This window comes from Schistocerca cancellata, chromosome 2, assembly GCF_023864275.1.
Source record: "Schistocerca cancellata isolate TAMUIC-IGC-003103 chromosome 2, iqSchCanc2.1, whole genome shotgun sequence".
NCBI lineage: Eukaryota > Metazoa > Arthropoda > Insecta > Orthoptera > Acrididae > Schistocerca > Schistocerca cancellata.
The window spans coordinates 323171873-323181955 of NC_064627.1; positions in this window are offsets into that span (position 1 = coordinate 323171873).

Below are 10083 nucleotides of genomic sequence, written 5' to 3' on the forward strand. Positions count from 1 at the left end.
TAACTTTGAACAATGTGCGGTTTTAAGTGCGAAACAAACAAGCAAACAAAAAAAAAGAGAAGGCATCAGCTCCCATTTTCTTTCTCACACATTCATTTGTGTTCGTTTCCCTACCAATTCTACAAATACTACCAGTAATCCTACCATTTACTACGTCATTTATGTAAAACTACTACACCAAAACTACTGAAACGTAATTTTGGTAGAGCGCAGCAATAACAACCCACCATACAGCTCGGAGTGGCTCCCTCTGCGTTTCATCTCTGCTCACATGAACGGTTGGTTATGAAGACAAAATTGTGGCACAGACAAAGAGCTACAGACAAGCGTAGATAAGTGGCGGAAAGCACAGGTGGCTGCTTTTGATGACGACGGTATTGGCAAGTTGGTACAACACTACGACAAATGTCAAAGTGGGAGTGGCGACTATGTAGAGACGTAGTTGGGAGGTGTAGTTAACAGTAGCAAATAAAACGTTTGTGATTTTCCCTGTGGTTTCCATTTCGCGACCGATCTGATCTTACTTTCCTAATGACCACCATATGTATAGGACTAAATCCTAGCAGAAATATAATTTTATGAGAAAAGTTAGTGAAGCAACTGATCCACATGCAAGATATCAAAACATATGAAGTTCAGTTACGTAGGAAGAGGCAAGCAACAAGCTCTGGTATAACTGAGTGTCAATCCAAGAAAAATGTGGAACCGATGCAATGTGTCTTCTTCACGTGCTGGTACTCTGACGGAGTAGCTAATTGAAGCACTGGGTGCTTACACATCTCAAGACAATTAGATTCATAATTTATAATTTACCGGAAATTTTTTATAAACAATCCAAACTGCGGCAAAGTTTGCGCTTCTTTGTTATTTTTTTGGTGGGAACCCAGAACTGAAATGAGATAAGGTTGCCAAGCCTGCCTCGCAAGTGGGAAGCTCGGATCAATAGCACAAGATGGCGGCATCCTTGAGGATTTGAACCAATATGAAGCATCCAGGTTTTATAGATTTCTGTTAGCTGAAGGTTTCAAAACAATCGAAATTCACCGTGGGATGGCAGTGAAATATGGTGAAATTTGCTTTATTCAAACACATCTGTAGGAATGGAAAGATAAGTTAAACGGGTTGTAACAACGTTGCACATTCGCCACGCCCAGAACGCCCTGGCTGTGTTGTCACGGAGAACATTGTGACAGATGATGAACTTATACGGGAAAACAAGCGTATTACGATGATTGATATCGCAGCAACGATGAACATTAGTGTCGGATCAGCCCACCATATTGTTCATGACGTACTGATGTTCAAGAAAGTGTTGTGATGTGGGTCCCCAGGAAAGAGAGAAAGGCGCATGAGTGTGTACAGGGAGTTATTGCGACAGTGAGAGGCTGAAGAGTACGCGTTTCTTCGCTGTATTGTAACGAGACATAAAATTTTGGTGCATTTTTACGAACGTGAATGAAAAACAGGTTTCAATGGAGTGGCGACATTCTTCGCTTCCAAAATCCTAAGAAGGTGCGAACTGGGAGAACTGCTGCCTTGTTCATGTTGACAGTTTAAGGACCATAATAAATGTGTTCTCGAGCACTGCACGCCGAAAGGTCAAAATGTGAACAGTGAGACGTACGCAACCCTTGTGCGCGAAAATGTGAAACTAGCAATTTTGGGGAAACGGTGTGGACTTACATCCAGTGGCGTTCTGTTACTGCCGGACAAGGCGAGGCCACACACTGCTAGAGTCACGATAGGTACAGGTTCGTCTGCTTGTCCCAGCCCCCCAGCCCCCCCCCCCCATCCACCCCCCCCCCTCCCTCATTCGTATTCCCACAATTTGGCCCCCTCAAAGTCCGCTGATGGTGAGAAAGTCCAGGCAGCATTGCATAACAGGTTACGCACATACCCTCAGGAATTCTTTGCTTGTGAAGCCCTTTCATAAGTGCATAGAACTTCAGAGGGATTACGTCGAATAATGAGTAAGTGTTGTATTCTATTCTAGTTATATATTCCTTTAAAAAATTCGTTTTTTTTTTTGTTGAGTGACTCTTCTACAAGCTCAAGGAAAGAAAGGGAACATGCAAAAATGCCTATGAAGCTGAAAAGCGACTATGAAAACAGTGTCGGCACTTCACGAAGTATTTCTGGCAATGGCTGAATATTCGCCATAAAGTCGTCTCAGCAACTATGGAGGTGTGCCTTGGCGGCAGTTCATATAATACCTGTTCTGGTTGCACGCAGGTGGATTAACTGAATCGTGAAACCAGTGCATTATCCCAATCGTAAAATCTTAAATTTGAGTGGAAAGGAGAAAACGTAATGCATTAGTGAGATCTAAGGAAATAAGATGTTGCCTGCACATAAATCTCATTCCACAAAGGCTGGAAATGGTGGAAAGTATATTTACAGTTATGGACAATACCCTACCGTTAGTAAGTGGTTAGTAGATTTAAGAACTTCTTCGTAGGCCCACAAGTATTGAGAGAATATTGCAAAGTGTTTGCAGTGGGGAACACTGTTATTGCGATGTGTAACGCCTACTACTCGATGTAATTTTATTCATGTTTGTCCTACTGGTTTTGCTCGGGATATAGATTACCACAATTTATGTATGTTGTTAGTAAATTTAGCAGTGCTGGTAAAGATAGCGTGCCATTATTGATACAATTAAAGGCAGCAGCTGGTTACGCAGTTAACCCCAAGATCATTAAATTACTTAAGCGATTTGTACCACAGAGCTGGGTAATTTGCTGATGGTTACAAAAGATGGACAGTTTGTGCAGGGGCTGGCAAATGATCCCCAAAACAAATAAGTGTGACTTAATACGCATAAATGGACAAAGAGAACCACGACTGTGCGGTTACATTAGTGGCGAAAAATCAGCGGAAACTCTAACTAAAGTAAAACACCTAACAGTAACCTCGAGAGGGACCCGAAAGAGTCCACAATAAGCCTTAGATCCCCCGGTAATTGACAGTGTCAGTCAGTTTAGCGGTTGGAAGAAGGCAAGGAAATAATATTACACTGCAGAGGACCGTACTTAGTAGAGCAGTGGCACCCAAACAAACCTTTGACTTGAGACAACCTTACCTTTCAGTATTACGTAATTGTCTCTAATATTTGATCATACATCACGTATCTTCACTCAGAGACACGTATATGGAGTAGTTTTCTGAAATAAATGAGCAGTTTTTTGTATTATGGCACAATTCATACTAACTAGTTAAATAAACCAATGTTCAGTTTGAAACGCACCAGTATATAATCTTTAGGATAGGTACAGCATGAAGTATTGACATCAGATGTCAAGATGGCACATTTACAGGCTTATATGAATCTTGTAACATTCTTTTTCATTTAGTGGCCATTTTAAAAAACATATTTTACATTGCTTCATATTCTGTCATTAATTTCATCTCAATTATACCGAGTGCAAAAATTCTCTCTTCTGTTTCGACTGTAACTAATCAATGTTTGAACATAAAGCGTAAATAATTCTCATTTTGTAATTCCAGAAAAATTTTCACAGTAAGTGAAACAAGCCTATCGTTTGTACTTACGTAAAGAACTCATGTACATGTTACTAACATTTTCCAGTTAGTAACTCTCAACATACAAGCGACTTTGTAAAAAGCATTGTTAGTGAACACATTTTGTGAATTTCAGCACAAAAAGCTAAGAACTAAGCAAAACTTAACTTGCAGCGTGGAAGGAGCGAATTAATGTTTAATTTTCTATTGTCAGTTTGTAAACAACGGAAAGTTTTTGATTGTAATCCTTAAATTTCCTGTTTGTAAAAATGGATGACATCACCTGTAATTATTTAATTAGTGGCGAATCAGCCTTGCAAGAGTCAGTTTTGCTACAGTTTTTGAGAGAGTCAGCTTTGTTTAAGTATTGTGCAATAAACATTAATTGTGAAAGTGAAAACTTCGTGTCAACCTGATTACTTAAAATTTCCCTTGGCGTACGAAACCGTTAGCTACACTTTGAAGAACTCGGGGAGTTGCAGCAAACCTGGTGGAGCAAATATTCGCAATTCTTTTGAGGCCACTGCAGCATAGGAGTTCGCCGATAAACGAAGATAAGTATTTTCTACTAACTGTCACACCCAGAATAGCCCCGATATACATTTATTTCAACTCACACGTACGGGACGGACACCTGAAACCGCAGTACGAAGTGCAGGTGGGACTCGGCAGAGACGACAAACACATCTGGAGACGTCATACTGAGGTCAACAAGACTATAAGCACTTCTCCTCTCTTAGTTTACGAACTTCTAAATGCAAAGCAAATAAATGGAGTTTCATTGGCAGAGCATTTTTTCTGTTAGCTTTTCCTGCAGACATGTATTTCTTCGTGTCCGATTGCGACTACCAGCAGCGATTGCAACAGGTATCGGGGTCATTTTTCGGCTCGTTTATTGGTGTGGGCACTTGATGGTCATAACAAACGTGTTACAGTAAGTGGTCCGGTCCTACGTTGGCTTGCACCTCCATTAGCGGAAGCCTGTTGTAAGGTAAAGTAATGTGGGCGTCTTCGGCGCAAAATCTGCTGCCGTTAAATGGATGGGTTGCATGCGCAAACACTTTCAGAACTGCATAAAAGTAATACTTTATATTTTCTTTGTAAGAGTAAAACGTGATTCAGTCTTTTTAGGTAAACTGAGCAACGCAGATAGGAATTTATCGTCCCTGTTCATCTCCGTCGTGCACAGCTGCACCTCGGTAGATGTTTTTAATGCGTTGCTCTCCAACAGATGAAGCTGCTGAAGCAACTTAAATGATCACACCAAAAGTTTTCCGTCTCTAAAAGTGATAGTTGATAATGCCTAATAAGGACGTTAATTAATGAGAGGATAAAGTCAACAGATCCTAGAGGAAGGAACGGGTAACTAGTTGAATATCGTTTTCTTTCTAATTGGTATCTTGATAAAATTTATTTCTACAGTACAGTTTCCCCAGTATATTAGAAATATTCGTATGTTCCTTTCTTTTGATAATAAACCATTTACTAGTTGCAAGAATTTAATATTTTTTTCTACTAAAACAGTGCAAAATTAGGAAAAGTCCATCTATACCGAGAAACCAAATTCTGCAATATGTTCCAAACGAATTACAAAAGCAGTTTACTAGCTTCGGGTATAACATATTTTCTTATTAACAATTGCAGTACACATGATTAATCACCTAAAACTTACATCGCAGATATTGCGTAAATGGGAAGTCCTGTTAACGTATGGTTTTCACAAGAGTGGGTTAGTAGTCAGGGGCTCGTATTGCTAACAAATAAACACATTGTAATAATAGGAGATGTACTTTTTTTTTTGCAAGGTCACACTTTTTAAATTGAACAATGCCTGTTGGTATTAGCAGAACTCAATTACGGTTAATTAGAATGTTGGTGGTATTTATTGCAGAATCCTACTGCGAGTCGCTTACAAGATACCGTATTTTGACAAGTCCCCATACCGACACTTGTACAAACTCTGTGGTAGCACACACTAAAGAACAACACAAATGCATGCACCAGTTATGTGGATTCTAACTAGTAACAACACAATTGACCATCACAAAAGTTGTAGGGTACTGACTGTGGCTCCAGGTGCAATTTTTATATCAAACTGATATGCGAATTAATTAAACTTATCAATCAATTACCACCATCCTCCACCTTCCCCCACTCCCGCTCCGCAGATGGCGTCACGTATTTTCGTCTGTCAGCATGTGGGTTTCCACTCCCTCCCCCTCCCCCCTACCCGTCACCCTACTACCCTACTGGTGGGAATTTCGAATTTTGGGGGGAATGTCTTCGTCCATAGCTGTGCCGACGTCCCACCCCACTCCCTGCCCTGGAATTGGCGGGAAATCAATTATGGCAGTGCCCTTTCCGGGACTCGAACCCTGGTTCTTCTGGACAGAAAGCGCAAGTGCACCACCCAACACGTGGAAACTATCCAGATGCAGGAGAGGAAGGTTACATTAGTGTACTTTATTTATTTTGGTTGGGAAACTGAAGTAAAGATCAGACCTAATTAAATACTTAATCATAAAGATGGTCCTAATCACACAATTATATGTATAGCGCTACACAAGGAGTGCTTAAAATCGCAATACACCTTAAAATTGATGATGCCATACAACAGGTATTATGCTGCTGGGAAAAAATTTCACAATATGATTCAAAACTAGTGGCAGGCACACTCAAATTCTACCCTTCACCTACAAGCTGATGGGGAAAAAGGCTGGGTTGTAAGGTACTATCTTTATTTTGCTGGTGGGAAATGTATTCAACTAGCGAGATGGTGGTGTTGGACAGAGAGGAGTTTAATAAGAGCATTATTTGTAAGCATACAGCTGAGAACATTATCTATCACCGTTTGACATCAGAGTTCGCTACAGGTGCCTGCTCAACTATCACCCTGCATCCCAGGTAATCGAAGCCAATACACGCTATCACAACCAACGGTAAATTCATCACTGTTCTAATTACACATCGAAATTGTCTTAAAAAGAAAAAAAACAGCACTCATAATAAATGGGCTGTAGCGCAACACAAGTAAGGGGGGGGGGGGGGGGCAATCGTCACATCAGAAGACTGCAGATGGGCAGTAGCTGAACGAGCATCCTCATCAACTTACAGCCAGGTACTAGCAAGGTTATAGGCCCTCTTACATCTCCTCTTACCTTCTCTCCTTCCCTCCTTCCATCCACCTATGGGGGAGGGGGGGACAAGTATTTTCAAATCTTCAACTGCTGCTACCGCGTGCCATGTACTGCTGTGTGGCGTACGCCCTTCTGCTGGTGGATATGTAGGCTTGTTACAGGCTCGCAGCCTCCTTGAGGCAACAGTCCTTTGAGAACACAAAAGGTAAATTTAGTGCCACTGCCACACCCCTCCTTGCAAGCGACCGCCATTCTGGAGAATGCTGCACCGTAACAATTGTATTTAACATCAATGTATCTCTTATAATCAAGCATCTTTTAAAAAGGAAAACACAACTGCGATGGTAATGAATGTCCTCATTTCATGAAAATAGCTGCAGTCCATTTCCTTTCAGTTTTATGAGCAAAATCGGTATAGTCTTTACATTCGACTGCGGGATACAATTTGTATCTCATTATTTTGTACCATCCGGCGAAGTGCATCCCCGACGATTAAAAATGATGAGACTGCAGAGGCCTATACATATTCAACCTATATAAAATTTGGAGAAAGAACTTCCAATATTTTGCTGTGAAAACTACCAATCACTGTAGAATGTCCATGTTATTTCGAAACCATGATCGAAGTGAAGAAAAAGGGAGAATTTAAACTCCAAAGAAAAAACATCTGCATTAAGAAATTTCTTTGAGCTTGATATACAAATTAGACGACCTGAGAGCGTTTCTCACGTTCAGATCAGTGTCTGAAATAAATTATTCATGCACGTGTGTATTACAGAAACGTGAAGTAGCGTTAGAGAATACAATCTTTCGCGCCATTAGCTCACATATCGGGAAAAACGCATTCATTTAACGTTCGACAACAAGAAGCTATAATTCAAGTGGATGTTGCAGTTTTGCACACTATAGCAGGTCCCATTTTACCAACGCGATGATATATGACACCTACGTTTATGAAACAAATAATAAGAGCATGTCTTGTAATAGAACCTCGCATAAGATATTACTGCATCTCTCTCTCTCTCTCTCTCTCTCTCTCTCTCTCTTCTGTTACATAGAGAACAAATACTGTCTGTGTGATTCCATTTGACATTTTTGCTCCATACTTCTCCTCTACCGACTTGTCATTTAAAGTTTCTATTGTACAGCAGATTCTTGGGTTATAGTTTTGTAAGCAATTTGATCATCACAGCCTGTTTCATGCAGTCTACTCACATGTCGGTAAAAATCTATATTTCTGTATTCTACAACAAGCTATAATTCAACTAGCGTCTACTTTATAATTACAAGTTATGTAGTATGAAATAACACAAGACTAGTGGTAACACCTATTTTAACACACAATCATAATAATAAATAAAAATATTCATGACCCCAGAACAGATATAGCCTATTTCTATTAGTTTCATGAGCAAAATCTGTGTAGTTTTGAGAGAAATATCTGAATTCAAATTTTAACCAGTCATACCATCCCTTGTAATAGAACTTCCTATAAGATTTTACCACATCTCTTTCTTCCAGCATATAAAAAACAAATACCATCAGGGTGTTGACATCGAGCATATTACGTACACATAGCACTCTACTGGAGCAGGTAATAAGTGGTCAAAGTCGCTTGCACAGACCTGCATATAGTTTTATCGACTGTACTGGAGGAAGACCATATCGAAACGACTATCAATCATAAGAGAGGGTTCCATAATTTTTCCTTCATAAATAGCTTAATACATCGTTTTTTCGGCTTTAACTCATCCAAGCACTGTATCACTACAGTTTTGTACACTGCTATACACTTTGTTTTTTTATCGCCACTTTTCGGTCTGTGTCAGGTACTAAACCAACATTGGCTCTGATAGAAAGCTGAACATCGCATGGTGTAAACTATGCAGCTCCCACAACACATAGTTTGGCAGAAATAAAATACAGAGGCGATGTTTGTCATTGACAAAAATGTGGAATACTTCGCAACATATGGATACTGGAAGAGTTTGTGCATTGTGGAGCATTTCCAACAGCTATCCGATGGTGATGATCTACACGATTAATCTTATCTTCCACATTGACGGGGTAGCGGATGTCTTGGTTTTTTGTTTTGAAGAGCATTTTTACTCATTTTGGTCAGATACAAGACTACTGTTCAAAAAATGGTTCAAATGGCTCTGAGCACTATGGGACTTAACATCTGAGGTCATCAGTCCCCTAGAACTTAGTACTACTTAAACCTAACTAACCTAAGGACATCACACACATCCATGCCCGAGGCAGGATTCGAACCTGCGACCGTAGCGGTCGCTCGGTTCCAGACTGAAGCGCCTAGAACCGCTCGGCCACACTGGCCGGCCAAGACTACTGTTCCAGTGTTGATCATTGCTAGATGATGTTGTTCACAACAAGCACAGGTTGGCAGAAATAAAGAGGTACTGTTATCTTATTGGTGAAAAGAAAAAAAAAACTTGCGGAGGGCATCACAGAATATGGAAATAGGACATGTCTGCAGCACTGCGGAACACTTCCAGACAACTGCCTCCAGGTGATGATCTCTAAATTTAATCCCGTGCTCCACAGCGACAAGTAGCAGATATCCAGTGTTCCAGCAAGGCTCCCGCCATCTCAATCAAGTGGTTTCAGTCAGTCATTAAGTGGTAATCAACAGCATAACAGTGGACTGATGGGATGGGAAAGACACCGTTGGTATGGGACAAAGTATTTTAATATGCACCACAGTTGATAGTCAATCAATTTTAGCCATTTCACCAGTTGCTATATAATTTCAGTGCCAGCCAGTTTCTGCATCACCCCTCAATTTCTTTGCAGGTACCAAATACTAGATTGCGCATGCAGACAGATTACTGTGCAGTATGTACTTTCGACCATGTACATCAAAGTATACCAGTTCTTCCATAATATTAATGCCAGCCAGTGATGTGTTAGAATGCGTCCCAATTTCTTTATCATCGCTAAATCACCTCTCCACTACTTTGCAAGTACCATATACTAGATAGCAAATGCAGATAGTTGTTTATGAAATAAGTCTGTTCAGTCATACGCATCAAAGTATACCAATTGTTCCGAAATTTCAATGCCAGCCAATGGCATGACAGATTGCTTCCCAGTTTCTGTATCATCGCTATACCACCCCTGCACTATTTTGCTGGTGCCATATACTAGACTGCTAATGCAGATAGATGACTGTGCAGTATGTCCCTTCGGCCATATATACCAAAGTATACGAGACAGCATCCTATACCGATGCAGTTATCTATATGTGTACAGCGCATCGATCGTAGTGCAGAAATAACGATTACGACCGGCCATCTTTCCCTGTGTGGATTTGCATCACAGAATATTCTTGCATTCGTAGGATAAAGTCGGAGATTGTCAGATCTATCCTACATTGACCTTGACCAATCCTTGAAACACCAAT